Source organism: Echinops telfairi, unplaced genomic scaffold, assembly GCF_000313985.2.
Source record: "Echinops telfairi isolate 266 unplaced genomic scaffold, ASM31398v2 ScPeMD7_15;HRSCAF=58, whole genome shotgun sequence".
In the NCBI taxonomy this organism is placed as follows: Eukaryota; Metazoa; Chordata; class Mammalia; order Afrosoricida; family Tenrecidae; genus Echinops; species Echinops telfairi.
In genome coordinates this window covers 5,630,023-5,636,326 of record NW_022103912.1, presented here as the reverse complement: position 1 = coordinate 5,636,326, position 6,304 = coordinate 5,630,023, and positions in this window count along the sequence as shown.

Genomic DNA, 6,304 nt, shown 5'->3' with positions numbered 1-6,304 from the left:
ATATGATTTTTTGTTCTTTGATGCCTGATACCTGATCCCTTTGACACCTCATGGTCACACAGGCTGGTGTGCTTCTTCTATGCGGGCTTTGTTGTTTCTGAGCTAGATGGACGCTTGTCTATCTTCAAGCCTTTAATACCCCAGACACTATATCTTTTGATAGCTGGGCACCATCAGCTTTCCTCACCACATTGGTTTATGCACCTATTTGTCTTCACAGATCATATCTGGAAGGTGAGCATTATGGAATGCCAGTTTATTAGAACAAAGTTTTCTTGCATTGAGGGAGTACTTAAGTACAAGCCCAATGTCCATCTGCTACCTTAATACTAAACCTATTAATACACACACATAGATCTACTTCCCCATCATCACATATAAATATATTTATATGTGTACTTGCCTTTATTTAGACCTCTATAACTGCCCTTTGCCTCCTAGTTCTTTCCTCTATTTCCTTTTACCTTTCCCTTGTCCCACTATCATGCTCAACCTTCATTTGGCTTTTAGTAATTCCTTTCAGTTACTTTGCCCTTGATCAACTCTACCAGGCCTCTTTCACCCTCCTCGCCACTGATTTTTGATCACTTGTTGTTCCCTTGTCCCTGGGTTTGTTAACACCACTTCCTTTCCTTTCCCCCACCTCCCCATCTCCCATATCCGCCCCCCCCAGAACCTTTGGTCCCATTGTTTTCTCCTACAGTTTGTTTAACCAGCCTATCTTATCTAGATAGACTTGCAGAGATAATAGTATAAACAAAAACAAAACTGAGCAAAACAAAGCAACAAAAGAAAGAAAAACAACAACAAAAAACCCAATGACAAAGAAAAACAACATCAACCTGTAAATAGTTCCAGGTCTATTTGTTGACCTTTAGGCAGGTTTTCCATTCCAGTCTGATGGGGTGCCAAGCTCTGACCCCAAAGTCTATTTTTGGTATTCCCTCCAGACTTCCTTGCTCTGCTCCCCTTGCTGTTATATTGCACACCCTTAGTGTTTAGACTCAGTGTGGTGGGGTCAGATGGGTTGCAATTCCCACACTGTGTCTCCAGTGTTGTCCCCTGTAGGGCTATGGGTCAGTATGGGATGTCATGTGTCATAAGTGGGGCCGGCCATATGGTCCTCTCTGTGCATTGGCTGCTCTGAGCAGGGCTATCATCTTCAGGGCTTGGTGGGCCAGGATGTGCTCCATTCTCTTTTCCTCCCCCTTCATTTGCTCTCGTGTGCTCTGATCAGACATATCCCTCTTCCTGAGCTATAGCTTCAGTGCTGTCCTCTGAAGTAAATTATTTAGTGGGAGGGGCAGTAGTTCACATGGTTGAGATTGGGACCAGCCTCTCAGACCTCTCTACTGGTTCCCTGCTTCATGTCACTATGTTGCATTCACATCTTGGAGCACCGGTTTGAAATCTGGTCCCTTTCCCTGTGGAGATATAAACAATACCTTCCCCATAGGTGGGTTAGTGGAAGGCTGCTTTTTTTTTAATCCCTTCCTCAAATATATTGAAATAAGTGTGCACTATATAATTTTTCCCAATCCTCCATCACATTAGCTGTGGTGATCAAGGAATACTTTTGATGGTTGACTAGCTATAATAGATATCTGAAGCTTTAAGCCATCTTTATAATTCTATCCTTGAAAGTCTTCACTCTGGCTGTCTGTATTGCCACTTTCATAATTTCTGAAGTTATAGCATCTTCAGGTAACAACAACCTCTTTCTAACCTCTGATCTCTGTGTCCACTGACCACAAGGCTCTGCATGCCTGGGTATTCTTTTAATCTATGCACTGAGGGGAACCTGTTGGAGATTCGAAGTAAAGGGGTAGAGAATACCAGAAAGCTACTGGTTAGTGGCATGAGAGGAGTCCTACCAGGTAGAGAATTTGACGAAAACTATAGCCCCAGGATACCAACACACTTCAGATCTAACAACGCCAAAGTCCCCAAGGAGAATAAACTCACAGAGCCAATAGATGGAACACCTTTTCTTTACAGGAAAAGGAAGCAGACTTTTATAAAGTTCAATAGTAGGAAAAGGTATATCATGTTTAGGCAGAACTCTCGTTTTTGCTGTCAGATGCTCAAGTCCCAAGATTAATTGAAGATCCCAGAGGGGGGACAGTCACATGAAGGCTGCTTTCTCAACAGATCTATAATGTAATCAAATGTAGAAATGTCCAAGCTTTCAAAGTCACCTACAATGCTCATTAGGTTAGAGAAACTATGAAATAACATGGATGGAAAGGGCACACAAGTGACATTTATTAATATTAGGATGATTGATTTTATATCCTTGAGATTTGCCAAGCTTTAACTTTAGGTTCAGCAACTCCATAAATTATAGAAGTACAGTCTGCATCAGTTTATTAACAGGTCATTAGAAAGTCTGGGAAAGATGTTTTTAAATGTTCGCTGGGAAATCATCAGGGAATGCAGTAGAAAATAAGATTATATTGAAACATACCTTGATATATTATTTATTTAATCAACAATGATTTTAAGGTAAGAGTTATAGTCAGATGTAGTGGGTCAGCATTTATCAGGGAGGGAACACAAGCGTATTAAGTTCACCTGGGTTATACAATAAATATTTATCCTATTGAGAATGAGTTTGACCCAGATGTTCTTAAATAGCTGGTCCATGCAATTACTCAATTAAGTAATTTTGTTTTTTATACTTTAAAATAAAAGGAATGCATTTTATAAATTTGATATTCTAATTCTTTATTTTGAGCAATAACAGAAGTTATGAGATCCTTCTAGAAAGATTTTATTTCATACTACATTGAAAGGCTTCCATCTATGTTCTAATTACTAGCTAAGGAGAGGCCGTCTGTGTCCTTAGCTCAGATTTTAAGGCTACGACTCATACAGATAATAGGGCAGTAGAGAAAAAATAAAATATAATATCTACTCTCTAGCTATTGAAGTTAAATTAAATTTTAGTTATAGAGAAAATAAACAAAATGGGACAATAAAGGAGATTGTTGAAAGAAAATTACTTTCTGCTTGGGAAAAGAAGGTCAAGCTTTTAACATTGCAATAGCAAAAGACAATGGATAGTATATGTCTCCCATTCAGAGACTGCAAACAGAAAACACTGTAAAAAGGAAATAGGTTCCCTTCTTGTCATAAATTTTGGGGTGACGCCATGGACTTTTAGTAAAGAATTTTCTTTGGATACAGCAGAGAGAGAGAGAGAAAGTAGACTGTGTGAGAAAAGGAGGCACATGTTTGAAGACAGGTTTAAATACAGGGGGTACCCCAAAAACCTGGAAAAGAGCTCTGCTTGGTAGAGTTTTTGAAGTACGCATTTTTCCCACAGGGAGAGCATTGAGCAACTCCCTCTGAGTTAGCACACACAGTGGTATCACCTGGTAAGTTTCCCTCTCGTCACAGTGAATTTTTTCATTAAAGCAGTTTTGCTCAAATTTCATTTTTGTCATGGCTGTTTTAAGAGAACAGCATTCGGCTGTGAAATTTTGTTTCCTGCCTGGGAAAAATGCCACAGAAACTGTTCTGATGTTGAACACAACTTACCTGGAGAGGAATATGAGAAAAATTCAAGTGTCTGAGTGTTTTCCTCCTTGCAATAAAAGTGAAATGTCGATTGATGGCTAACCTTGTTCTGGACATTCGTAGACATCCCAAATGGATGAAAATGATGACAAAATGTATGTACTTGTGATCACAGACTGATGACAGACCACTGAAGAAATGGGGCAGTCACCTGAACTATATTGGAGCTCAGTTCAACAGATTTTCATGGAAGACTGGGAATGAAAAGCGTCACTGAGAAATTTGTGCCTCGGTTTCTGACTGACCAGGAGAAAGAATGCCTAGTGGAAGCATGCCATGCTTTGAAAGAATATCGCCAAAGTGACCCATAGTTTCCCCCCCAAGAGCATTACTGGTGAGGAGACAGGGTGCTATGATGACCCTGAAACCAAACATCAATGAAGCCATTGGAAGACAGCATCTTCACCTCACCCCCAAACAACTTGTTAAGTGAAATTAAAGATCAAGGCGATGCTCATTTGTTTTGTGATCAATCTGATGGGGATAATACACTTGGAACTCATTCCAACGGGTCAGACTGTTAATCAAATGTTCTATTTAGAGGTTCTTAAAAGATTGGGTAAGTGTGCCTGATAAAAAAGGCCTTACTTGTGGCAGACGGGGTGCTGGTTTTGCCACCACAACAATGCACCTGCTCCTGCAGCTATCTCAGTCTGCCAGCTCTTTCAAAGAAACAGCATGCCCCTCTTTCCCAAGGCACCTTACTCACATGCCCTCGCTCTGCGAAACTTCTTTTTGTTTCCTCAAATGAAGAGAGACACGAAAGTCCAGTGATTTAACAATGTGGAAGAGGTGAAGAAAAAAGTGAGGGAAGTGCTGTCAGCCATCCAAACAGATGAGTTTGAAAAATATTTCCAAGATTGGAATTTCAGATTTGACAAATGTTTGAAGTATAATGGAGAGTACTTTGAAGGTGATAAGGTGGTTTTGTAAAAAAAATAAAAATAAACGATAGCTTTGAAATAAGGCTCTGCTCCTCCTTGATGCCAACAAATTCATTGACCTGCTTATACAACTTGGGGAATGAAAAACTGCCTCTTTAGCATGAAGGGTGACAAACTTTATTAATTCTTCTTTCAGATTTCTGGTGACTACACAGGCACTGGATATGTGCACTGTGCCTGGAAATGACCGCAATTTTTATTAATTGCCATAGCATCAGCTCTGATTCAAAATGCATTACCATCAAGTCAATGATGACTCACAGTGAACCCAGGGCAGAGTAGAATTGCCTCTGTGAATTTCTACGACTGTAATTCTTTACAAGAGTAGAAAGCCCTGTCTTCCCCCTCTGAACAGCTGGTGGTTTTGAACGACTGACCTTGTGGTTATCATCCCCACTAGGAACCATATTGGTGTGACCATATGTGTAATAAATAGCATGTAAAAAAGTATTTCTACAAAATCTTAAAAATCTTTATTTTGAAAAAATAACAAAAGGTAAAGCTACTGATTCTTGACATATCATCCATCTTAGTATACATACTTGTGAAGGAAGTGTTTCCATCTCTCTATCCCTTCCCCAGACAACACTTACACTCTTCAATTTATCTCCTGTCTTCAAGTCTGAAAATACCAACTCAGAGCTGTATCATGGATGGAGTAAGTTTTCTCAGCAAAACACTGATCCCTTGCTACCGTTATAGAATGAATAGGTAAACTGTTGTGAAAGAAAATGGAAAAAATCCTCAACACAACGTTCCTGGCATTTTCCTCAAAATTTACTTTCCCTTTCTCTTAAAACTTCTTCCCAGTAAAAGCCCATGATTTTGCTTTGTTCTTGGAGAAAATATATCAAGATTATGTTATTGGAATCCTTCAAAGCAGTCACCATAAGCTTTTGAACCGATCTCTCCGTCTTGAATTAAATTAATCTTGAACAGGGTCAGCAGACAGCTTGGAAAGCCACTGTTTTGATGGTCTTTTTGAAGGACCCCGATGAACTAAACTGAGAACTCGCTTGCAGTTATTCACTGATCACAATGACATGTTTAAACATGTTTTGTTTGGAAGAAAATCTTGTGTATCTGTACTTATATCTTCATAGCAATACTTGTTGACTTATCTTAGAGCAACAGAAAAATCAATGGTCTGATCTTACGTCAGCTTTAGGACAATTGGTATGCTTGGGTACACTGTTTGGGTGTTGTGTCAATCCTCTTGCTAAGAGTTTCTCTTGCTTTTGCTGACCTGCTTAACGAAACATAATTTTTATTTTCATTTTAAATTCTAGCACTTATTATTTCTTGATGGCTTGGAAAGTGAATAGAAATATTTCCATCTTCTCTTCTAGAAAACAATTCTGGTTGTATTTCTTCTCAGAATGAGTTGTTTGTACTTTAACCAGTTCACAGTACAACCAATATGTTTCACCAAGACACACAGTATAAGCATATTTTTTTTCTTTCTTTTTTACTATCCAATGTTCATGTGCATATGAAAAACTTAAAGGACCTATGGCTTCGATTAAAATGTTCATCATCAAAGTGGCATCATTGTTTTTTAAAGCTTTAAAAAGTCCTTTGCAACAGAGTTGCCCAATCTGATGTTTTGTTTGATTTCTTGACTACTACTTCCGTGGTTGATGATTGTTGATCCAAGTTGAATGACATTTTGGGTTGGACTGATAACCAGCATCATGACAAATAAACCTATAGTTTACTTTCTACTTATTGTAAAATATTGAACTTAGCTCTCTAAATCTAAATTAATCACATCCTTT